The 27,012-nt window shown below is 42.3% G+C and overlaps 1 pseudogene; it reads right to left on the bottom strand.

The window, feature by feature from the left end:
* LOC126195509 (protein lethal(2)essential for life-like) overlaps window positions 1-25,934 on the bottom strand; it is a 98,799-nt pseudogene extending 72,865 nt beyond the window's left edge.
* Window positions 25,935-27,012: the final 1,078 nt, after the last annotated feature.

Here is a 27,012-nt window from a genome sequence, read left to right as displayed (position 1 = left end):
CCCAGTAAGTGTAGGCAGTTGTAAATCCCCAAGCAATTGTCAATCAACGTATGGGCAGGCGCACTTGGAGATAGATTAATAGCACGTGCTGCCACAAAGGTTAATTGGGGGCGCATTATCTGGACTTTCCCATTAATGTATTGCCTACCTTGCTGGAAGCTGTGCCGCTGCGTCAACGAATACAAAATTGGTTCATGAATAATGGTGCACCAGCACACTTTCGTCACAGTGTGCGCGAACATCTGACACAGAAATTTCAGGACCGCTGGGTTGGTTGGCGTGGTGGTGGTGGTGGTGCCTGCTCGTTCCGCAGACCTCAGTCCCCAAGACTTTTTTTATGGGGTCACTTGAAGGAATGGTTGTACGCCACGCCAATCAACGATGTGCGGACAATACAGGGACACATGTTCAGTGTCTGCCAGCAGGTATACAACAACAGGGTGTACCTCAAAGGGTACATCATTCCTTACACCAGAGGGGTGCATTGTCATGAATGGACGCCACGTCGAACACATCCTGTAAACACGTGTTTATAGCAGAAATTACGTCTTTCCGGGCCCATGATTATTGGACTTATCTTAGAGATTATGCATTTCCGGACTCATGTTTATTGGACTTATTTTTCTTGTTGCGATGAGTACTAGCACCTCTCAAAGTATTCGACACTTTTTTTTAACACCCTTTATATTCACAACATTTTCTTTCAGTTATTTGCTTCCATCCAAGGCACTTGATTTATTACGTTTACTTAAAGCAAATACATGCTGGCATGCCGCTATATTGAGCACACGCACAGACACACACAAAAAGCTGTTAAGGCAACCGCTCGTGCAAAGCAGGAAATTAGGTTCGAATCCTGGTCTGGCACAGCCTTTCAACTTTCCCATTCAATTATTTCAGCGTTCAATTGCGGCTGACGCCGGTACCTCCCACGAAATATTAAAAAATTAATATTGTTTATATGATTACCTATCCTTAAAGCCAATTAAGGCCACTGCCTATGTTAAACTTTGCAAGCGAATTATCTCGATAACGTCACAGTCTTTCCATTTCGAGAGTATCAAACGAAAGTCCCAGTCTCTGATTGATTTTTAGGCTTTCTTCGTTTTGTGATCCTCAGTGAGAACGCGGCACTCACAACTAAAAGTTCTTAAATTAGTAAGATCCATCTCTCATCCGCACTACCAACCAGAGGAACACTTTCCTTTTAGCGAAATCTCTCTAGTCTGATTTAGCTTCAACCCATAGATTCTCTTTTGGATCGTCTTCAGAAGGAGCAAGAGTTCTTCCGTCATTTTATGGCTTCCGGTTAATTTTCTAATATGGCCCCAAAATAAAACAACGAAGTCGAGGGTGGCATAATGAAAACTCTCTGAAACTGAGAACGAGCAAATCTAAAATCAAATAGATGCTCATTGAATGATCGTCGGAGGATCGTCCGCAAAAAATCTGGGCCTTTAGGGGAAAGTGTTAATGAGATGTTTTATCAGGAAGTCCTCGAAAGACTCTGGGAAAGACTCAGCACTTCTGCCAACAGGCACTCCACACCCTTGGGTGCTGCACGACGACAAATCACTCTGCAACATAACAATCTTAATCAGTGAATTTTTTGCTAGAAGTGGCACTCCTATTGGTTTATTAGCACCCCCCCTCCCCCCCCCCCCCTTCACCCGCAATTCACCCGTTCTCAGCATGTGGCATCTTTTTATTCCTACAGCTCAAAAACCACTTGAAAGGGCATTTTTGGTACTCCGGATAATTCAAAAGAGCGTAACTGACGAACTCAAAAGTACAAGGTTGTTGCTGCACTCGTTATTTATTTACTCGTAGTGGCGTAAGTTACACGACGACCTCGTTTCGGCAATTTGCCATTATCAAGTCTATCTGTGAAGATGTTATAACAGGTATAATATCGTTCCTTACGTCTACGTTTGTCTGTGTCCACAAATAGCACCCTATGCTTACGTCTTAGTCGGTGTGACGTGGTCCATATGGCATCCTGGAGCGAAAACATCGATTGTTTTCTTAGTCATGAGACGATCACGTTGCTTATAACTTTACTCTTTATTTGCATGGTCTTGTAAAGTTATTCTCTGACAGCTTCGGCTCCAGCGATGCTACATTTTTGTTTGTTTTGTTTTTTGACTTCGGTTCGACACCATTCAGTCACTGCTGCGTAACAATAATATCTTTGTTATCTCAGTATCCGCTTCTTTCAGTGTATCTTCGCTTTTCCTGTTCCTTATAGTTTATTATTGAACTTTATATCATTATCTGTCCATTACGTATAAATTCGATTACCTTCTTGTAGGTATTAATGTTGGGTTCAGATAGCAAGTACTCGACTGACAGTGGTTGCCGAATTCTGTTCTTGACAACAACTACTGAAAACTTGTTCCTCGCCTCACTAATGTTCTGCACTGAAATAATATACGATCCGTATCTCCTGAGTAGTATGATCACAATCGCAGGCTGGTGTTTGGTTTACATGCAGTCCGTATAAATGCTCTGGAAAGTCCAATGATTGAGTCTTATTCTACTTAATGTGGATGTTGCTTGTTGGGTGCCATAAACGTACTCAGACCAAGGTCGTTTCGGAATTCCTGGTTGCATTTGCGCATAGTCGCTTCTTTGTGTCGTGAGCTCTGCGTCCATTCGAATGCTCTTTTCCGAATAAGTTTTCCGTACAGGGAATCTTTATGTCTAGTGGTGTTCCGTTGCTCGTAGCCTACTTTGCCAATTGATCTGCTTTTTCATTGCCAGGGATTCTACAATGGGCTTCTACCCACATAAAGCAAATTTGTTTCCGCCTTCTGAGACATTCAACACCAATAACGAACTTGGAGTAGATACTCATTGGTGGTTCTTGAGACTTTTATGTTTGATATTGCTTGAAGTACACGTTTCGAGTCTGATAATATTGCATAGGAAGTGTATTTCTCATTTGTACACCATTGTATCACCTTTAATACTGCGACTCTTTTGGCTAGGTAAGTAGAAGTAGTTTTTGGTAATTTATATTTTTTCGGTAGTCTGCAGTTCTGGACTAAATATAGCACATCCTGTGGTGTCCTGTCCTGCTGTCTTTGATCCATCTGCATGTATGTGGGTTACTTGTCTTGTTTCCTCCATTTGTCTTTGCAGTGCTGCAGTTGTCTTCAAGAAGTAAAATTTACCGTCTATCGTTTGGAATGAGATGCGATACCTGATGATGGAATAGTCATATTGATAAACAGGCCACTGTATACTTGTAGCAATATCTTTTCACTTATCTCCCAAATCATTATATGCTGAAACGAAATCAAAAGGCTTTCTACCCCAATTATACGAAGAAGGCGAGTACAGTCGCAGAATGTGATGAATTGGATGCTGTGAACATGATAATTTCTCTACCATGTATCATTCCATGAGCATCTTCCCCTTTATATGAAGGGGCAGCTCTTGCGCTTTCACCAGGAGCGCATTTTTTGATATTGATTTCACTCCTCCTAAGCAAGTGCGTATACAGCGGTGTTGCAATCTACCCAGCTACTCTAACATTTTGCAAGTCTGTTATTTGTAATATACACAACCATAATCCAATTCCAATGGCTCTGAGCACTATGGGACTTAACATCTATGGTCATCAGTCCCCTAGAACTTAGAACTACTTAAACCTAACTAACCTAAGGACATCACACAACACCCAGTCATCACGAGGCAGAGAAAATCCCTGACCCCGCCGGGAATCGAACCCGGGAACCCGGGCGTGGGAACAACCATAATCCATTCTGAATTTAATGAGGGATTAATATAGAAGCAGCAGCACTGAAGGATACAGTCCCCACCACGCTGTAGCAAATGATCGAATAATGTTAAGCATTTGCGTACTGGCTTCAATTACGGTATTAATATGTGCCGTCCAAGTAAGGTTTCTGTCCCGCGTCATTCCTAGGAACCCAATAAGTCTTTTGAAGTGTCTTATTTTATCATCTACATGTACTGAAAAATTTCTTGGTATATAACAATTCCTAGTGAATATTATTATAGATGATTTCTCCAGTGCCATTATCAGGCGACTTCCATCAAGCCACTCACTCAAGTTGTTTATTGATAAGGTTGTTCATCACCTCCTGTACTACTAAACGGGAAATAAACACACATATGTCATCTGAAAATTGTATAATTCAAACTGGTTGAGTTATTGCCCTTTCCATATCATAGATATATACTGCATATAGTAGTGGGCTGAATACCGATCCTTGTGGTATGCAATTGTCCACTGTGCTTGGGCCCTTGAATCCAGTATCCTTTCTAATATTCACAGTTCTTTCACTTATTAACGACGACATACCTTCTATAAACTGCGGTCTAGCTCCTAAAAGTAGTAACTTATCTAATAGTATATTTGTCTGAATATTACCGTATGCTTTTGCAATATCCTAAAATAATTCTGCTATATATTTGCTCTCATCAAAGCGAGCTAACATGGAGGAAACTAATACTGAAATGTTTCCCATGCAATTTCTACCTCAACGAAACCTGCATTGCGATCCAGCGAGTAAGGATGAAGATTCTGCCTACCATTCCAGTCGCCTTTTTAGTAGTTTTTCCAATGTTTTACAAAACATGATGACAGTGCAAACTGTCTGCAAGATGTGGCTAACAATGAATCTTTCCCTTTTTATATATTTGGCGACTATGGTCCGTGTCTTCTATTCTGGAACTAATTCTTGATTCATCGAAATTCCATTACGGATTCGAAGATATAATTCTACAACATTGTCAGGCATGTTTTGTATCATGGAATACGTGATCTGATCCATTCCTGAGGCAGTGTTACAGATCTCTTTGATGACTGATGTCAACTCGTCAATACTGAACTGTGCATGTTGAGCTACAGGAGTTTCCTTTTGTCTCCTGAATAACTTATTGCGAACACTTGATGGGGCAGAAAGATCACGGAATTCTTCTATCCACTCACATGATTTATATTATTGACTACAGGGGCCATATTACTAAATCTGTTGAACTTCTGCCATATCTCTGATGAGCTAGTAGTCTTGGTCAGACTATTACAATATTTTATACAACTACTCTTATTCATGGATTTCTAGCTTTCGTTCGTTTACAGAACAAAAAGTTGTTCGCGTTAGGTTGTTTAACATATTTACATAATGCTCCTCTTCTGTCTTGTATTGCTTTACTGCAGTCTTCATTCCACCATAGATTACCCAGTCGTTCTACTTTTATTGAAAAAGGTAGTTTTGAGATGGATTCATTTGCTGCGTACTATACTGGTTGTGTAGAGACCATATGTGGAGGTAGTTCTTCTTCTATTGATTTTACCGATTTTACCTCTAATTCAAGAATTTGGCGATATTTATACCAATCCGCTTTGTTCATATTCCAAGTCAGTTTACTGGCAATATGTGTTCGGTTATTTTTCTTGCACTATCTATCATAGTTATAGGGAAATGATCTGATCGCATGGTATACTGCGGAACAGAACATTCTGTGATTTTTTTCACGCAGGGAGAAGCTAATGTTACATTCACTGAAGTTGGTCTCATCTATGGTCCTTGGTTTAATGTTACATATCCATTATTTTATATGATCATGTTATAATCATCAGTGCAAGACGTTATTTACTCCCCTGCCTTGTCATTCATATGACACCCCCCCGCTGCGTGGTGGTCTTTGAAGTCCCCACAGATTAAAAAGGGTTTTCGGTGTGTGTTGCAACATTGTGTGCATATGTTGTTCGAAATTCCTACAAGTTGGAGAACGATTTTCTGATGCAATGGAGAATCGGAATTTGTTATTACATGCTTCAAATTCTGAAGGTGGCAGGGGTAAAATACAGGGAGCGAAAGGCTATTTACAGTTTGTACAGAAACCAGATGGCAGTTATAAGAGTCGAGGGACATGAAAGGGAAGCAGTGGTTGGGAAGGGAATGAGACAGGGTTGTAGCCTCTCCCAGATGTTATTCAATCTGTATATTGAGCAAGCAGTAAAGGAAACAAAAGAAAAGTTCGGAGTGGGTATTAAAATTCATGGAGAAAAAATAAAAACTTTGAGGTTCGCCGATGACATTGTAATTCCGTCAGAGACAGCAAAGGACTTGGAAGAGCAGTTGAACGGAATGGACAGTGTCTTGAAAGGAGGGTATAAGATGAACATCAACAAAAGCAAAACGAGGATAATGGAATGTAGCCGAATTAAGTCGGGTGATGCTGAGGGAATTAGATTAGGAAATGAGACACTTAAAGTAGTAAAGGAGTTTTGCTATTTGGGGAGCAAAATAACTGATGGTGGTCGAAGCAGAGAGGATATAAAATGTAGACTGCCAATGGCAAAGAAAGCGTTTCTGAAGAAGAAGCGTCGCTGGAGTCGAAGCAGTCAAAAAAGTGTGTAATACTCGGTTCACACCACTTCCCGGAAACGTGACGTCATGTTGACGTCACACGCAATTTCGACGATCGCATGATGGCTATCGATTTTCGTTAACATTCGATACAGGCCTGGCATTAAGACTTCATGGGCGCGTACCGAAGATTTGCAAAACAATGTCATTCTTGGAATGATTTCAAATAGTTCAAATGGCTCTGAGCACTATGGGACTTAACATCTATGGTCATCAGTCCCCTATAACTGAGAACTACTTAAACCTAACTAACCTAAGGACAGCACACAACACCCAGTCATCACGAGGCAGAGAAAATCCCTGGCCCCGCCGTGAATCGAACCCGGGAACCCGGGCGTGGGAAGCGAGAACGCTACCGCACGACCACGAGCTGCGGACGTTGAAATGATTTATTACAGTTATTGATATAATGATTAATACCTTCGTATAAGGGTTCTCTCTGAGGAATGAGTTGCTATCGTCAATAATTTACAAATTAAGCATGAAACACGCTTGTTTTGTAATATGCAGTATGTCATTTCACGGTAACAGAGCACTGAAAATTTATCACAAACACGACACCATTAACATTAAATGTCACTTAATAACGCACCAACTACACAAGCCTTCAAGATAGGATATGATAACTGAGACTGGAGTTAAACATCACGTGGTTAAGTGCTAGCGTGTTTTCTGGAGTTGAAAGTTGTTGGTATATATGCAATTCTTTTTTCTCGTCTTAGCTTTGTTGCGACTTCCTTTTGATTATAATATAAGTATGTTCAGCAGTATTCGATGTTATTTACATTCCGTCTCATTTGAGAACGAAGGATGAAATAAATATTCAGCCATTTCCGAGTGTGCGGTTAGGCAGGAACCAAAAAGGACAGCTTTAATTAGCCGGCCAGAGTGGCCGAGCGGTTAAAGGCGCTACAGTCTGGAACCGCACGACCGCTACAGTCGCAGGTTCGAATCCTGCCTCGGGCATGGATGTGTGTGCTGTCCTTAGGTTAGTTAGGTTTAAGTAGTTCTAAGTTCTAGGGGACTTATGACCACAGCAGATGAGTCCCATAGTGCTCATAGCCATTTGAACCATTTTTGAACAGCTTTAATTGCTGCCAATGAAACGAGCAGCTATAAAATTCATATTCTGTTTTTTCACAAATACTTGACTCTTTATTTCCGAATATGTGGAGATTTCCCTGTCTGTGGTTATTTAGGAATCTGAGAAGCAGCTTTGAATGCTGCGACAAAAACGAGCTGCAATAAAATTCGTATTCTTTCTTCTCACAAATATTTGGCTCTTTATTTCCCAATACGTGGCGACTTCCGAGTGTGTGGCTACGAAGAAAACTAGGAGGACAGCTTAAATTGCTGCGAGTGAATCGAGGAGCAATATCATTCATATTGTTTCTTGTCACAGAGTCAATAGGAGATCACGCGGTCGTCTGTATTGCGCGTGACGTCAGTATGACGGCACTTTCGCAGGAAGCGCTGTGAAACGAGTCATACCCCAAAAAAGTTACCTAAGAATAACTTTGTAAGATCGCGCAAATAAAAAGTAAATATATAAATAACATTATCGTATCATAACAAAAAGACAACCGACATTTACGCTCAAAGATGCCATGTGGATCATGTCGCACCAACTAAGACAAGCATAAGATGCCATCTATAGACATAGACTAACAAAGACGTAAGGAACAGTATTACATCTGTCATATCATCTTCACAGGTACACTTGATAATGGCAAATTTCCGAAACGAGTTAGTCGTGCAGCATGTATCACCATGAGTAAACAAATAAATAGTGCAGCAAAAAATGTGTACTTAAAATAAAATGTCTTTCTTCAGTCTCATGCAAGCTGCGGGGCCATTGGAAAGGAAACTGTTGAATACTTCCAGAATTGCTATGAACTATGGAAACAAAGCCTCCGTCAGTGAGTGACTGCCGAAGGACGCCATCTTCGAGGGATAACTTTGATGTGTAAAACGCAAAAGGTCACGGTTACTTCCGTAAAACACCTCGTACATCGTTATCTATTACATGATTTTTTAAGTTGATTATTATGAGTGCATTCGACAGAGTGGTTTCATACTAGTCATGCGTGATATTCTGTCTGGATATGTGTATTAACAGGGGCAGTGTAACACGCAGAATAACTATGGCTCGAGCAGCGACAGTCAAGGACAGTAGGGGACAACACAGCGAGAGTGCGAGCTTGAAACGGGGGAAGTTGAAATGTTTGAAATGAGTAAAATGCATTAACTGAAATTAATGGATCGATGCGGATGCAATGACGTGAAATGATGTCAGAGCATACCTTTCACGTGTGCTGCACTTGCAGTATAACGAATATGTAGTGACCGTTGAAAATTTGTGCGAGACTGGAATACATACCTCTCTAAAATTTGAGCTCTTGGAATTAAATTGTGCTGTTCAGATTTTATCGTATGTCCATGTTCAGTTTTACGGTCTGGCTTTTCCTAAACAATTTCTAGTCGTTTTCCTATTTCTGCAACGTGACTGAATCCTACACTACTGGCCATTAAAATTGCTACACCACAAAGATGACGTGCTACAGACGCGAAATTTAACCGACAGGAAGAAGATGCTGTGATATGCAAATGATTAGATTTTTAGAGCATTCACACAAGGTTTTTCGCCGGTGGCAACACCTACAACGTGCCGACATGAGGAAAGTTTCCAACCGACGTTGCCTGGTGAAACGTTGCTGTGATGCCTCGTGTAACGAGGAGAAATGCGTACCATCACGTTTCCGACTTTGATAAAGGTCGGATTGTAGCCTATCGCGATTGCTGTTTATCGTATCGCGACATTGCTGTTCGCGTTGGTCGAGATCCAACGACTGTTAGCAGAATATGGAATCGGTGGGTTCAGGAGGGTAATACAGAACGCCGTGCTGGATCCCAACGGCCTCGTATCACTAGCAGTCGAGATGACAGGCATCTTATCCGCATGGCTGTAACGGATCGTGCAGTCACATCTCGATCCCTGAGTCAACAGATGGGGACGTTTGCAAGACAACAACCATCTGCACGAACATTTCGACGACGTTTGCACCAGCATAGACTTTCCGCGCGGAGACCATGGCTACGGTTACCCTTGACGCTGCATCACAGACAGGAGCACCAGCGATGGTGTACTCAGCGACGAACCTAGGTGCACGAATGGCAAAACGTCATTTTTTCGGATTAATCCAGTTTCTGTTTACAGCATCATGATGGTCGCATCCGTGTTTGGCAACATCGCGGTGAACGCACATTGGAAGCGTGTATTCGTTATCGCCATACTGGCGTATCACCTGGCGTGATGGTTTGGGGTGTCATTGGTTACACGTCTCGGTCACCTCTTGTTCGCATTGACGGCACTTTGAACAGTGGACGTTACATTTCAGATGTGTTACGACCCGTGGCTCTACCCTTCAATCGATCCCTGCGAAACCCTACATTTCAGCAGGATAATGCATGACCGCATGTTGCAGGTCCTGTACGGGCCTTTCTGGATACAGAAAATGTTCGACTGCTGCCCTGGCCAGCACATTCTCCAGATCTCTCACGAATTGAAAACGTCTGGTCAATGGTGGACGAGCGACTGGCTCGTCACAATACGCAAATCACTAATCTTGATGAGCTGTGGTATCGTGTTGAAGCTGCATGGGCAGCTGTACCTGTACGCGTCATCCAAGCTCTGTTTGACTCAATGCCCAGGCGTATCAAGGCCGTTATTACGGCCAGAGGTGGTTGTTCTGGGTACTGATTTCTCAGGACCTATGCACCCAAATTGCGTGAATATGTAATCACATGTCAGTTCTAGTATAATATACGAGGGCTGTTCAGAAAGTAAGTTACGATCGGTCGCGAATTGGAAACGACTATGAAAATCCGATAAAGCTTTGCATAAATGTGTTGGGCAGTGTCTCTAGTATGACTCTAGGTAGAATTATGTCGCTCTTTTCATTCCTGAGCTCTTAGTGAGCGCGTAAAGATGTTATAGAAAACAGTGTCTACCGGCAAGTACGAGGGCCTGGTGAGAATTTTCCCCTGAAGCTATGCAACCAACATTACATAACTGTCGTGCGGTTTCTTCTTCAAGACAATTCTCAGCCTCATTCTGCAGGGGCAATGAAGATGTTCCTGCATCGTTTCAATTGGAAATGTTTGGTTACCCACCATACAGCCCGTAATTGTCTCGCACTGAGTTTCATCTCTGCTCAAACGAACCGCTGGTTATGAAGACAACATTTTGGCACTGACAACGAGCTTTAGGCCAGCGTAGAGAATTGGCGGAAAGCACTGGCGGCTGCCTTCTATGATGAGGGTATTGGAAAGTTGGTACAACGCTACGACGAATGTCTGAGTCAGAACGGCGACTACGTAGAGAAGCAGCTGAAAGGTGTAGCTAACTGTTACAAATGAAACATTTCTGATTTTCACTGTGATTTTCATTTCGCGATCAATCGTAACTTACTTTCTGGACAGCCCTCGTATTTGTCCAATGAATACCCATTTATCATCTGCATTTCTTCTTGGTCATGACCAATAGTGTATATCTAATTGAATTTTTGTCCTATTCCTTCTACCATTAAGTTAGGGCAGTGGAGCCCTATAGTTGTCTGGTCACGGTATGTAAATGTTCTCAATCGTTGCAAAATTGTTGTCTATTTGCGTCAATCCTTATTCATTTGAGAAAACTGGTCTAATACCGACTGCATAAACCCTTCCATGGTCATAATATCCTCTACGAAAGCCATGTTACGCTCTTTAATTATGCAGGTAAATCTGAAATCCGTAGGTGACTATTTACATTACTAGGTGCATATCATCTGTGAGTGAATTTCACCTAAGTCTTGAAATCAAATTGTGGTTAAAACTGCTGTATTGACTTAATGAAATTTCGTATACGTATCACAAATGCATTTTCGTTCAGAAACCACTGCACACTGCACATAAAAATGCACCCGCCAGGTTTAAGTCGCAGTGTGTGTGTGTGTGTGTGTGTGTGTGTGTGTTGTCGGCTGCCGCTGCCAGCGTGTAGTGCGGCTGGTGCTGTCTGTAGAGAGGCTGTCTGTTGCTTCTCCTGCCACCTCTTAGTGATATTCTGTACTCCAAACCCGCCGAAAGACTGTCCGCGTTGACATGCTCTAAACGCCTGATTCAGTAATCGACTTTTATCTCGCTGGTTAATTTTTGGGTGATGAGATGGTGCGTACATATAAGAGTGCAGCTCAATATTTTATATTCACGAGTGCTTTTTTAAATCAAATTATTATTATTATTATTATTTGTCTCTCTCTTTTCCGCTTGTAACGTCTGTTAGCAAAAGACATATTATGTAATAAAGAGAAAACATTGTGTGTCATGTTTTGTTCTTGTATAAAATTATGTACTGTTTTTTTTTAATTAATTTAGATAATATCTGTGTCGGCGAGTACTGAAACCGCCACAGACGATACTTATTAAATATCAAACAAAGATGAGAATGTGTGACTAGTATAAATAATACAGAACGAACATTAATCTCTCTGTCGTCTTCTTGGAGTTACGTGAGTAGGATAGCCTGAGACGGTATATTGTACGCTAGCGTAGCTTTCTTTTGTCAAGATTGAGAGAGGGACGCCATTACGTACTCATTGTAAAGGTGTGTAGCAATTAATTGATTTGTTTAAATGTTTGGAATAGAGTTACTTAGTGAAACCTTGCATTATGATTTGTAATAAGCTTGCCTGGCATATTATCCCATCCCTTTAAGACATTTTCAGTTATTTAAATATTATTCGTGGTGCAGAGCTGCGCTACGAACGAACGAGCCGCTGCCGCGGCGCATTCAAACTGCATTAAATGAAATCTATCATACCGCAAAGAAGCGGGAAGGTGATAGTGAAATAAAATTATTTCTTTCAGCTTTCGGACTTGCAGAGCAGAGCAGCAGATTTTATGATGTGTTTTGCAGGTTGACGCGGGCTGCTGATAATATATTACTAACAGTACAAAAAAAGATAATTTACCTTCATAACATAAAAGAAATCTTGCTGTGCTTAGTTCTGGTCTGGCAAACCTTATAGTAAAAACGTCTTTTTCTCCGATAATAGTCTCATGTTCTTGTGCTAGTCGTGTTGCTTATTGGTGTTTTACTGTTAACAAAAATCCACTGCAAAATTTTGATGTTGAACAATCATTGCGAACTGTAACATCAGTATTCATAACAAAGTAATTTTCATTAACCTTTTCAATAACTATAAAGTAGGGAAGATATGTTGAACTTTATAGTGAGTTACGGTAACGAAAAAATGTTCCTTTAATAGAAAGCCAGATCCAGAAGAATGTTGTTGTTGTTGTGGTCTTCAGTCCTGAGACTGGTTTGATGCAGCTCTCCATGCTACTCTATCCTGTGCAAGTTTCTTCATCTCCCAGTACCTACTGCAACCTACATCCTTCTGAATCTGCTTAGTGTATTCATCTCTTGGTCTCCCTCTACGATTTTTACCCTCCACGCTGCCCTCCAATGCTAAATTTGTGATCCCTTGATGCCTCAAAACATGTCCTACCAACCGATCCCTTCTTCTAGTCAAGTTGTGCCACAAACTTCTCTTCTCCCCAATCCTATTCAATACCTCCTCATTAGTTACGTGATCTACCCACCTTATCTTCAGCATTCTTCTGTAGCCCCACAATTCGAAAGCTTCTATTCTCTTCTTGTCCAAACTGGTTATCGTCCATGTTTCACTTCCATACATGGCTACACTCCATACAAATACTTTCAGAAACGACTTCCTGACACTTAAATCTATACTCGATGTTAACAAATTTCTCTTCTTCAGAAACGCTTTCCTTCCCATTGCCAGTCTACATTTTATATCCTCTCTACTTCGACCATCATCAGTTAATTTACTCCCTAAATAGCAAAACTCCTTTACTACTTTAAGTGTCTCATTTCCTAATCTAATCCCCTCAGCATCACCCGATTTAATCTGATTACATTCCATTATCCTCGTTTTGCTTTTGTTGATGTTCATCTTATATCCTCCTTTCAAGACACTGTCCATTCCGTTCAACTGCTCTTCCAAGTCCTTTGCTGTCTCTGACAGAATTACAATGTCATCGGCGAACCTCAAAGTTTTTACTTCTTTTCCATGAATTTTAATACCTACTCCGAATTTTTCTTTTGTTTCCTTTACTGCTTGCTCAATATACAGATTGAATAACATCGGGGAGAGGCTACAACCCTGTCTCACTCCTTTCCCAACCACTGCTTCCCTTTCATGCCCCTCGACTCTTATAACTGCCATCTGGTTTCTGTACAAATTGTAAATAGCCTTTCGCTCCCTGTATTTTACCCCTGCCACCTTCAGAATTTGAAAGACAGTATTCCAGTTAACGTTGTCAAAAGCTTTCTCTAAGTCTACAAATGCTAGAAACGTAGGTTTGCCTTTTCTTAATCTTTCTTCTAAGATAAGTCGTAGGGTCAGTATTGCCTCACGTGTTCCAACATTTCTGCGGAATCCAAACTGATCTTCCCCGAGGTCCGCTTCTACCAGTTTTTCCATTCGTCTGTAAAGAATTCGCGTTAGTATTTTGCAGCTGTGACTTATTAAACTGATAGTTCGGTAATTTTCACATCTGTCAACACCTGCTTTCTTTGGTATTGGAATTATTATATTCTTCTTGAAGTCTGTGGGTATTTCGCCTGTCTCATACATCTTGCTCACCAGATGGTAGAGTTTTGTCATGACTGGCTCTCCCAAGGCCATCAGTAGTTCTAATGGAATGTTGTCTACTCCTGGGGCCTTGTTTCGACTCAGGTCTTTCAGTGCTCTGTCAAACTCTTCACGCAGTATCTTATCTCCCATTTCATCTTCATCTACATCCTCTTCCATTTCCATAATATTGTCCTCAAGTACATCGTCCTTGTACAGACCCTCTATGTACTCCTTCCACCTTTCTGCTTTCCCTTCTTTGCTTAGAACTGGGTTTCCATCTGAGCTCTTGATACTCATGCAAGTGGTTCTCTTTTCTCCAAAGGTCACTTTAATTTTCGTGTAGGCAGTATCTATCTTACCCCTAGTGATATGCGCCTCTACATCCTTACATTTGTCCTCTAGCCATCCCTGCTTAGCCATTTTGCACTTCCTGTCGATCTCATTTTTGAGAAGTTTGTATTCCCTTTTGCCTGCTTCATTTACTGCATTTTTATATTTTCTCCTATCATCAATTAAATTCAATATTTCTTCTGTTACCCAAGGATTTCTATTAGCCCTCGTCTTTTTACCTACTTGATCCTCTGCTGCCTTCACTACTTCATCCCTCAGAGCTACCCATTCTTCTTCTACTGTATTTCTTTCCCCCATTCCTGTCAATTGTTCCCTTATGCTCTCCCTGAAACTCTCTACAACCTCTGGTTCTTTCAGTTTATCCAGGTCCCATCTCCTTAAATTCCCACCTTTTTGCAGTTTCTTCAGTTTCAATCTGCAGTTCATAACCAATAGATTGTGGTCAGAATCCACATCTGCCCCTGGAAATGTCTTACAATTTAAAACCTGGTTCCTAAATCTCTGTCTTACCATTATATAATCTATCTGATACCTTTTAGTGTCTCCAGGATTCTTCCAGGTATACAACCTTCTTTTATGATTCTTGAACCAAGTGTTAGCTATGATTAAGTTATGCTCTGTGCAAAATTCTACAAGGCGGCTTCCTCTTTCATTTCTTCCCCCCACTCCATATTCACCTACTATGTTTCCTTCTCTCCCTTTTCCTACTGACGAATTCCAGTCACCCATGACTATTAAATTTTCGTCTCCCTTCACTACCTGAATAATTTCTTTTATCTCGTCATACATTTCATCAATTTCTTCATCATCTGCAGAGCTAGTTGGCATATAAACTTGTACTACTGTAGTAGGCATGGGCTTTGTGTCTATCTTGGCCACAATAATGCGTTCACTATGCTGTTTGTAGTAGTTAACCCACACTCCTATTTTTTTATTCATTATTAAACCTACTCCTGCATTACCCCTATTTGATTTTGTATTTATAACCCTGTAATCACCTGACCAAAAGTCTTGTTCCTCCTGCCACCGAACTTCACTAATTCCCACTATATCTAACTTTAACCTATCCATTTCCCTTTTTAAATTTTCTAACCTACCTGCCCGATTAAGGGATCTGACATTCCACGCTCCGATCCGTAGAATGCCAGTTTTCTTTCTCCTGATAACGACGTCCTCTTGAGTAGTCCCCGCCCGGAGATCCGAATGGGGGACTATTTTACCTCCGGAATATTTTACCCAAGAGGACGCCATCATCATTTAATCATACAGTAAAGCTGCATGTCCTCGGGAAAAATTACGGCTGTAGTTTCCCCTTGCTTTCAGCCGTTCGCAGTACCAGCACAGCAAGGCCGTTTTGGTTAATGTTACAAGGCCAGATCAGTCAATGATCCAGACTGTTGCCCCTGCAACTACTGAAAAGGCTGCTGCCCCTCTTCAGGAACCACATGTTTGTCTGGCCTCTCAACAGATACCCCTCCGTTGTGGTTGCACCTACGGTACGGCCATCTGTATCGCTGAGGCACGCAAGCCTCCCCACCAACGGCAAGGTCCATGGTTCATGGGGGAAGTCCAGAAGAATAAGAACATAATATTTTTTTTTGTTTAAAATTAATGATCCCAAGAAAGTCGCGGCACAGCATCACTAAAAGGTATTTCGGGGCTCTTTTCGTAGTAACATATTTCATTTAATATATGAGTTGTTACGCGAGTAATAGTAAAACAAAGCAAATAATATAAGAGCCAGCGAAACTGTCGCCCAAAAACGCGGGGCCCGAATTTGCAGTGGCCACGAAAATAATAATGTTTGATGTGTTTTCTTTCATTGTCTATTGTTATATACATGTATGTATTTAGTACTAAATGTATGTATGTATCTCATGATTAATTCCATGTATTAATGAATGTACAAAAATTTTTTCATGAAAAAACGCGCCACTGCAAGCGAGTCAGAGGAAAAGATCCTGATAGTACTGAGAAACTGTAACGACTACATAATCCGGGGGCAGCCGAACCCCGAAATCAGATAAACTAAAGGTAAGACTACAGTGTAGTTGTCCTGTTTGTAGTAGCTTAACTCCAGTGAAGTGATCTCATATCGCTAGTGGTGTGCGTAGTTTGACGTTAGTATTTATGACAGGGCAAAGTTGAGTGTAGATAGTAATTTGTAGTGTGCAGTGTATTGTAGATAAATTAACTTATTTTGTGTGCAAGTGGCAAAACTGTCGGATCCTGTGTTCGAATAGGTAATTTATGAATATGGTTAAATTGCGTAGTCAACGTCCGAGCAATATGGATACTGAGGAACAGCCATTAGGTAGTGCAGGAAATGTAGAAACGGGTGCATTAAGCAGTACAAGTACTCTTTTTGAGGATATACCATGCGAAAATGTGGGGACAGGGGCATAGGAAGTGGTGCCACCGCCCACCAGTGCTCAAGGAGATGTAGATAAAGAAATTGCACCACCCCCAGAAAAGCAGGAACCAGAGAGTGGTAATCTGCCTGGTGGGTATTCACTTCAGGCGATATTAGAGCGCGTGCTGGATTACCAGTCAAAATTTGCGCAACAACAAGCTGAAAAGGACGAAAAAATTGATATCTTTCTCGTACAGCAAGCTGAGCGAGATCGCCAGCTAGCTGAGCGAGATCGCCAGCTAGCTGAGCGGGACCAGCAACTTGTGCAATCGTTAGAAATTATGAGAAAAGAGATTGCCTGTATGAAACAGAATTATGAGTCGATACCTAAGGCCGTGCAGGAGTTGACTGTACAGGTCAACAACCTGAAAGTAGCAAACATTAACATTGTAGACGAGATAGGTGTCTTAGCCAACCGATTAGAAAAGCTAGAAATAGATTCCACACAGCTTGTAGAGCAGAAGTGGAACGAACAAGCGACTAAAATTGAAACCGAATTCAACTCATGGCTAGAAGCGAAGGAGAGTGAGATCGACAAAAATATTAATTCTAAGGTACAAGCAGCCATGGCAGATAGAGATTCCGAATCGTTCAGTACCGCAGTAAATAGTCAAGTACAGAACGACGTGCAAACCATCAAACAAATACTCAGTGAGGATATTCCGCAGTGGCAAGTGAATATTAGCAAACGGATATCCGACTTGGAAAAGGGTTTAGCACAAAGCAGCAAACATCTTGAAAATGAAACCATGTCGCCAACAGCCAATGTTTTTGGCAACGCACAAACTTATACGCGACGCAACAATGGTGAATCTTTAGGCGATAATGCGAAGAGCTGTAGCTTCGGTTCGGAGCACACAGCCTATGTCCCAGGAGCAAACTAGTATAGTCCAAAAATATTAGTTGAAGAAAGTTTGATCAAAAATAGGCAGTTTCAAACGTTTACTACTGAACGGAAGTCAGTACACCCAGTAGTATTCATAAAAAGGTTTAAAAATATCATGTCTAATGTGTGAAACGAAGCACAGAAAATTCAATACGTAATGTCATACATTCATGGTGATGCAGCGTTGTGGGCTACGGAAGTAGCAGACAGCTGCATGACGTATGAACAGTTTGAAAGGGCGTTTTTGTCGAAATACTGGTCGCCTTGTATACAAGAGCGGCTAAGAAAAGAAGTATACAATCCCGAACCGTACTCACCCCGTCTTGGGAATCTGAGACGGTATTTCGAGAAGTATATAAACAAGACGCGCTACTGGGATGAGCCTATCTCACCAAGAGACATAATAAGACTCCTAAAATCGCATTTACCCATTCATATCAAAGAGAAACTAATACACGTACCAGAGAACGACATGGAACATTTCCTGTCTGTTCTAGATTCAATAGACTTAATCCAGGAAGACGCAAAAGCAGCGTGTGATCACTCACGGAACAATGGATCAGGGTGTAAACATAACAGAAATAATAGTGCACAAAACCACAACCATGGAAATGGTGGGGGTGGTAACAAGCGGCAAGAGCATTCGCAAAATGGTAATAATGGTAGAAGTCAGAACGGGTATGGGCAGCCGTCCCATAATAAAAAGCGTCGATTTGACGACCGGTACGATTCCGGACTGCCAGGGACCAGCCGCTGGAAAAATGTGCGAGGTCAGTGGCGTAGCAATTACAGCGACAGTAATCGCAATTGGAATCAGAATCAGCGACCAAACCCAGAGCGGCAGGGTAATGACCGGTACGATAACAACAGACCACCACTGCAAAACGCGCCTATTGCGCAGTCGTGGCGGCCTACAAATCAAAACGTACACATAGTAGAGGTCGCGGACAATAGCCGTCCAAGTACCTCGCAAGCAAGCCATCCAACGAACTAGAATCGGCCACGATATGCTCTCCATCGCTGGCCGAGGGGTGGAGTGAGAGCAACACGAATGACAATAATATGCCTGGAATACATATGCTGCGATACAACGACGGTATCAGTATGAATAAAGATCTACTGACCGAACCGCATGAATGTAAGAAACATAGCAACGAAAATGTGCAAGCCATAATAGAAGCGAAAATCAATGATGTTGCAGTAAATATAATCATCGACACAGGTGCCTCAGTGAGTGTAATGAGTACAGAATTGTTTAAAGCGCTGGGGAAGGGACGTAGCATACCGACTTTCCCGGTTAATAATTGCAAGGTGTCTGGAGCTATAAGTGCACAGAGCCAATTAGTTAAGTACCAGGTGCAGGTGGAGATTTGTAAGGAGGGCGAAGCCATAGTGAGCTCGTTCCTCATTGTTAAAGGGTTAAAGGTGGCCTGCATTCTGGGAGTAGATTTTCTCCGTGAGAGGGACGCAGTGATCGACCTCTCCTCGGGAAAACTAAGCATAATTAATAAAGGTAGGAGGATTGAGTTGTCTATGATGAAATCGAAGGAGGTACTTGTGCCATGTTGCAACCGAATTAGTATCAAATGTAGGAACCCCTGGGTACTACACCTCAATGATTATTCACCTATGTCGGATCTCTATTATCCAAGTATAGAAGATAGAAATTTTGAAACAAATGTTGATGCATTTCAAACCAAAGTACAGGAATCTGAAAGTCTAAGCAACATACAAAAACAACAGTTGACGCAGCTGCTATCGGAATATACCATGGTATTTACCGACCGACCAGGAATAATCAAGGGGTACCACTATCACATAGAGGTGATACCCCACAAAACATACTGTCGCGCATCTTACTCCATCCCTTGGTCGTGGAGGGAAGTAGTGGCTAAAGAGATATGAAAGACATTAGAGTGGGATAGTAAAATTATTTATTCAGTGACGTGTCAGATGTAAATAGTAGTAGTTATGAGAAGATTTCAATTGTGTTTTAGAGTATAAGTATGTTAGCTTTAAGAAAGAATTTGTGTGTATTTAAAATTTTGAGGAAGTAAAACATAAATAAGTAAGCATAGCATGAAAGTAGAATCAGTAAACTGAGCAATAGCATGCAAATTGAAGACTTTGTTTACAGACAATTAGTGTCATTAAAATACTATATGCTCATCAAGCAATGAACAATCTTTTTGTTGATAAAATAATGATTAATTTCTTGAATAATTTTTCATTTGTAGTAAGTAAGTACAATTAATGATGACATCTGATATAGTAATGTAACAGGTGTAATTATGTTAGAATTAAGGAACCCTGAGAGAGAGTCTCTACTGGACAAAAATTGACTTTGTAGTACGAAACAATTATGTGATGTAACGTTACTGCCAATAGTGATCTGAGAACGACACTGGAGCAGAATTCAATCAAAGACAAACCCGTTCTGTGTAACCTATGCTTTGTATGTATCGATGCTTCAATTGAAGCCTGTGTACTTGGTACATGTCCGTGAATATTAATTACGCGGTACGCGAATCAAGTCAATCAACGCGGAAACTACACTGTAGTCCTGTAGGACAGATCATTAAAAAAAAATTACTAGTACTAAATGAAGTGGCAACGGCCTTGCCACAGTGGCTCCACCGGTTCCCGTGAGATCACCGAAGTTAAGCGCTGTCGGGCGTGGCCGGCGCTTGGATGGGTCACCATCCCGCCGCCACGTGCTGTTGCCATTTTTCGGGGTGCACTCAGCCTCGTGATGCCAATTGAGGAGCTACTCGACCGAATAGTAGCGGCTCCGGTCAAAGAAAACCGTCATAACGACCGGGAGAGCGGTGTGCTGACCCCATGCCCCTCCTATCCGCATCCTCACCTGAGGATGATACGGCGGTCGGATGGTCCCGATGGGTCGCTTGCGGCCTGTAGACGGAGTTAGTTAGTTAGTTAGTACTAAATGAAGTATTTATTGAGCAATATGCCCAAGTCCAGCTGTCATGTACATGGTAAAATCTGTTTGCTAGATGGGTGATAACCTGGCAAGCTACACCGAAAAAGGAAAAGAAAACTATGTACAAAAAAAATCACACACCTTTCAATTTACTTTCTAATTACAAAAAAAAGCCATACATGCCTAGTAATAATACTAAAAGTGTGTAATGACATGGTAAACACAATGGACTCAATGTAGATGAGAGTGATTATGCTAAGAACAGTTGATATGCATTAAAAATAAACTGTGTGCATAAACAATCTAGGAAAGGACGGAATATTGTGTGTAGCAGGGACAGAAAATGACTGTTGTATCTGCACCAATATATACGTCGGTATAAGTCAAGTGTTGAGTGACTAACTGTCATAGTGCAGTGCTCAACGAACAATATATTGTGTGTAAAAACGGTAGTTAGTGATCCGTTCGGAGTCGATTCAAACAAACATCGCTCGACGGAAACATTTAGTGTGTGTGAACCGAAACATTTTCGCGTGTTGAGAGACGCTCTGGCAGCGTATCGACCGTGAGAACAAATGAAAGTGTGTAGTACAACGTGCGTGTGACGAACCCTAAATACCAGTGTCACAATGCGATTCACTTGTGAAGCCACAAGAAACCCGTTATCACGCCAAAACATCCTGTGCATACCAGCGAAACGACGGCTTACTGAACAATAAACGCTTTTAACCAAGTTGCATTTTCTTCCACAGCGAATAATCTGTATCCTTAAAGACAGTATGCCGTTGTGGAATATTTGTTTCATGCATTGCGACGGGGAGGCATGCGGAGAAGCAGAGACGGGTGCCGTGCCGCCAGCCAGCCGGTCGCGGGAAACAACTGCAACACGCCGACATTGGTGAATGGTTCAGCGCGGTTCGCGACTGCGCGGGCGCCACCCCAACACTCCGTCGCTGCTACGGCGAGCAGGTCGTCGACCCCAGTGGTCGTTGGCACGCCGCGTTCCAGACGACGCTACGCAACAATTGCTTCGCGCCGCCCGCTCCGTACGACATTGTTGACATTCAACCGAACATTACCAACTACGCTGTTAATGTACTAATATGAAAATGATTTATTGGACACGAAATTACGTGACAAACATTTTTTTCTTTAGGTTACTGTGTATAGACTCAAAATATTCATTTGTTCGGTGATATATGTTATATGTTTTCGTCACATTGGTGAAGCAAACTGACACGAATGATATACCATGGTAGAACATTTGTCGTGAGTAAGAGTAGAGACAATCCATTACACTACTGTAAAACTGTTTAATGATTGACTTTCAGTGTGACACAGAACACAAATATTATCACGAATGTGAAGGAGTGTAGAACGTACATTTTTAACAACGAGACAAAAAGTTTAACATTTTGTCATAAATAACCTTTGTTATCTGGGAACACTGGATAAATTCCAACCTTTTTTGATGAACAATCGAACTGTGTTTTAAGACAAACCAGGCGAGATGACCATGGCTCCGGCGCAGTTTTCCCAGGTTTTCTGACCGCACGTAGCCCGAATGGGGGAGCCAGAAAACTGTAATGACCCTGGGACTAGGTTTACGGTCACCTCGCAAAGTGTGAGAAAACCATAAAGAGTGTAATTAAAACTATAGTGCAAAAGAGCAAAGAAGTGAACAGTGAATATTCTAAATAAGGTGACAAACAAGGACAAAACGGACGTTAGTGGCAGCATATTGCCGAACATTCTTAACGTTAGTCAATTGCTGCCAGGGGGCATTGTAACGTCTCTTAGCAAAAGACATATTATGTAATAAAGAGAAAACATTGTGTGTCATGTTTTGTTCTTGTATAAAATTATGTACTTTTTTTTATTTATTTTAGATAATATCTGTGTCGGCGAGTACTGAAACCGCCACAGACGATACTTATGAAATATCATACAAAGATGAGAATGTGTGACTAGTATAAATAATACAGAACGAACATTAATCTCTCTGTCGTCTTCTTGGAGTTACGTGAGTAGGATAGCCTGAGACGGTATATTGTACGCTAGCGTAGCTTTCTTTTGTCAAGATTGAGAGAGGGACGCCATTACGTACTCATTGTAAAGGTGTGTAGTAATTAATTGATTTGTTTAAATGTTTTGAATAGAGTTACTTAGTGAAACCTTGCATTATGATTTGTAATAAGCTTGTCTGGCATATTATCCCATCCCTTTAAGACATTTTCAGTTATTTAAATATTATTCGTGGTGCATAGCTGCGCTACGAACGAACGAGCCGCTGCCGCGGCGCATTCAAACTGCATTAAATGAAATCTATCATACCGCAAAGAAGCGGGAAGGTGATAGTGAAATAAAATTATTTCTTTCAGCTTTCGGACTTGCAGAGCAGAGCAGCAGATTTTATGATGTGTTTTGCAGGTCGACGCGGGCTGCTGATAATATATTACTAACAGTACAAAAAAAGATAATTTACCTTCATAACATAAAAGAAATCTTGCTGTGCTTAGTTCTGGTCTGGCAAACCTTATAGTAAAAACGTCTTTTTCTCCGATAATAGTCTCATGTTCTTGTGCTAGTCGTGTTGCTTATTGGTGTTTTACTGTTAACAAAAATCCACTGCAAAATTTTGATGTTGAACAATCATTGCGAACTGTAACATCAGTATTCATAACAAAGTAATTTTCATTAACCTTTTCAATAACTATAAAGTAGGGAAGATATATTGAACTTTATAGTGAGTTACGGTAACGAAAAAATGTTCCTTTAATAGAAAGCCAGATCCAGAAGAATAAGAACATAATATTTTTTTTTTTGTTGAAAATTAATGATCCCAAGAAAGTCACGGCACAGCATCACTAAAAGGTATTTCGGGGCTCTTTTCGTAGTAACATATTTCATTTAATATATGAGTTGTTACGCGAGTAATAGTAAAACAAAGCAAATAATATGAGAGCCAGCGAAACGCTACAAGTTCCAGCCACTTCTCTACATAGTCACCGCTATGACTTACAAACTTGTCGTAGAGTTGTACCAACTTTCCAATACTCTCGCCATAGAAGGCAGCCGCCTGTTTTCCACAAAACTTTACACTGATCTACAATTGCATAGATGAAACTCAGAGGGAGCCAATTACGGGCTGTATTGTGGGTGATGAAACACTTCCCATCGAAAACGCTGCAGGAGCATCTTCATTGCACCTGCAGAGCGCGGCCGAGAATTGTCAAGAAGGAACCGTATGACACTTTACGTTATGTGGGCTACATGACATCAGGCGAAATCTCTCTCTCATACTTGGCGAAAGATTTCTGAGCACCTTTAAGTGCTCACCGTGCGCTCAAAACTGTAAAGAGCGATAAGACGCGATCGATGGGCGTACTAGGGACAATGTTCATTGGATTTTCACCGTCATTTCCGTATCGTGAGCGATCGGAACTTACTCCCCGAAGAGCCCTCGTATCCTGATGTTTAACTGCTTAGCAACCTATCGCTTAATGCGTTGCCGAGCTGTATTTTTTCAGGTGTAATTTCCTAAAAAAAAAAATTTCCGTGGTCAAATGGTTTGTTAAAATAATTTTATGTCACTGTCGTGATGTTCTAATAATGGTGTCACAATCTTGTGTTTTAAAGCCGCACACTTTAGGTACTAGATTTCCGCTTCACTGCTCGTAATTACGGGGTGTAAACATCTTCTTATTATTAGTTTTTCCGTATTTCTTCTTGTGATTATTCGTTTTTTGGCAGTAGTGACTGGTTGATGTCAAAGTCTTGGCTGTTTCTTCTTGTTGCGTCTTGCGGCTGACTTTAATGTGACGGTAATTCCGACATTACGTATTTATTTATTTTGCTCTTCGAACCTCGTTCCCTGTAGCAGCATTCTTTTCAAAGCGGTCGCCAAGTGCGAGAGTCCGCGGCTGTCAAACGCTTCTGCATTCAGTAAAAGCCGACAGACTCCCAATAGATATTCCTTAGTTATCCGTAAGTCAGCAGTTCTACTAAAGGAGTAATCCGACAACTTGAAGATAAATGCAGGAATTAATCTTCTCTTATCATACAGTGACTGAGTTGGACTAACGTATTAGTGATCAAATGAACGTCATTAGAAAAAACATCAATGCAGTTGACATTACCGTCCGTCGGGCGATCAGGTTATCGATATTCCTAGGAGGTCTCTTGCTGCGAAAGTAACGAACCTTTCTACACCATGTTATTTATTTTGATAAAGCAAGGAAATTTTCTACACTGGTGACAACAATGAACTCGGTCAAGTTCCAGCAACTTCTATTTTCGTGCTATGGACCCTAGTGTGCTTGGCGTCATGATCTCATTCCTTTCCGTGTGTTTTGCCACCTCATGTGCAACCTAGCAACAAATGCCTACTGCTACCACCCAAACTGACACCCCACTGGACGCAGCTGCCATGCCAATGCCACACGACATTATGGCTGAGCTGACCACGCGCCCCGCGGAACTAGAACGCTGCAATGCTGATCTGTGCACCAACTCGCAGTAGCATGACTGCCAGTGGCCCAGCCCCAGATTTCAGACTCCACACCTCTGTCTGCACCAACCCTGGCTTCCGTCGCCTCCACCACCGCTCCTCCGGGCTTCGAAGTGCCACCGTCTGATTCACCACACACTGCCACCACTTCATCCAGCTATGCCGTGGCTCATCTGCCTCCCATCAATGCAGTTGACATTACCGTCCGTCGGGCGCTCAGGTTATCGATATTCCTAGGAGGTCTCTTGCTGCGAAAGTAACGAACCTTCCTACACCATATTATTTATTTTGATAAAGCAAGGAAATTTTCTACACTGGTGACAACAATGAACTCGGTCAAGTTCCAGCAACTTCTATTTTCGTGCTATGGACCCTAGTGTGCTTGGCGTCATGATCTCATTCCTTTCCGTGTGTTTTGCCACCTCATGTGCAACCCAGCAACAAATGCCTACTGCTACCACCCAAACTGACACCCCACTGGACGCAGCTGCCATGCCAATGCCACACGACATTATGGCTGAGCTGACCACGCGCCCCGCGGAACTAGAACGCTGCAATGCTGATCTGTGCACCAACTAGCAGTAGCATGACTGCCAGTGGCCCAGCCCCAGATTTCAGACTCCACACCTCTGTCTGCACCAACCCTGGCTTCCGTCGCCTCCACCACCGCTCCTCCGAGCTTCGAAGTGCCACCGTCTGATTCACCACACACTGCCACCACTTCATCCAGCTATGCCGTGGCTCATCTGCCTCCTTCAACCTACAGGACCCACGCATTCAGTTTGCTTTGCCGTACACCATCTTCGCCAGCTGCTGCGTTACCCAAGACACCACAAAGTTCACCATGGTGATCAGCCAGCTCGAGCTGACATATGCAATGGAAGTGTACAATATCATCTCGTCGCCCCCAGCCACCTACCACCACGAGACACTCCGGCACTGCCTCGTGACACAACTCACCCCTTCCAAAATACAGCACATCCGGATCTACCTTTCCCTCGAGCAGTGTGGGGACGAACAACCCCCTCAATTCCTGCACCGCCTTCGAAGTCTGATGGAGCCACAGATGGTCTGATGGATTTCCTTATAAAGTTTGGTTGTCTCGGCTCCTGGCCCCAATCCAGACAGCAGTGGCGTTGCACCCTGACCTCTCCATCATTGACATTTCCAGTGGTGTTGAAAGGGTGCATGAGACGCAGGTCCCACTGCCTACAACCTACAACTGCCACCGTCATGCGCCAACCTCACCCCTGTCTGGCACACTCAGCTGGCTGTCACCTTGTCAGCCATCCTGCCACATGTTCACCCTTGCTGCCCGACGTGCCATTAATCACGTCACCGTCCGTACCCCTTCCAGATGGTCCACAGCACAGTGCTCGGCAGCCAGGAGCATACAGCATGCCCGCCCACCTTAGCAATAGCATGGCAACTTTGCAAGCGACCGTGGCCTGACTCAACTCTGACTGCCACAGTCCGCACAGCCCCAGCCACTGGCACAACAACTGCTACTGATGTCACAGCTCCAGCTGCCCTGACGATGCCCCTCGTGGGATGGACAGCCGCTATTTTATCACGAGTGTTTCGGTCCAGACACCAGCAACTGCATAGAACCTTGTCCTTGGCACCCAAACACCAATGACCATGGGGTTAGGCACACTCAGCTGCTGCTTGGTCTACCAGTGCCTGTTCGTCTGTGACACCCATTACACCACGCCATTCCTCTTAAACAATGGTTCCAAGTTGTCTATGTTCCTGGAGTGGGTCTTAAGAATGCTGGTGATGCCTCAGCCATTCTGAGTAATTC

The sequence above is a fragment of the Schistocerca nitens genome, chromosome 7, assembly GCF_023898315.1.
Source record: "Schistocerca nitens isolate TAMUIC-IGC-003100 chromosome 7, iqSchNite1.1, whole genome shotgun sequence".
Classification (NCBI taxonomy): Eukaryota; Metazoa; Arthropoda; class Insecta; order Orthoptera; family Acrididae; genus Schistocerca; species Schistocerca nitens.
Note: the sequence above shows the minus strand (reverse complement) of the source record. Positions and strands in the feature narration are given on the sequence as shown.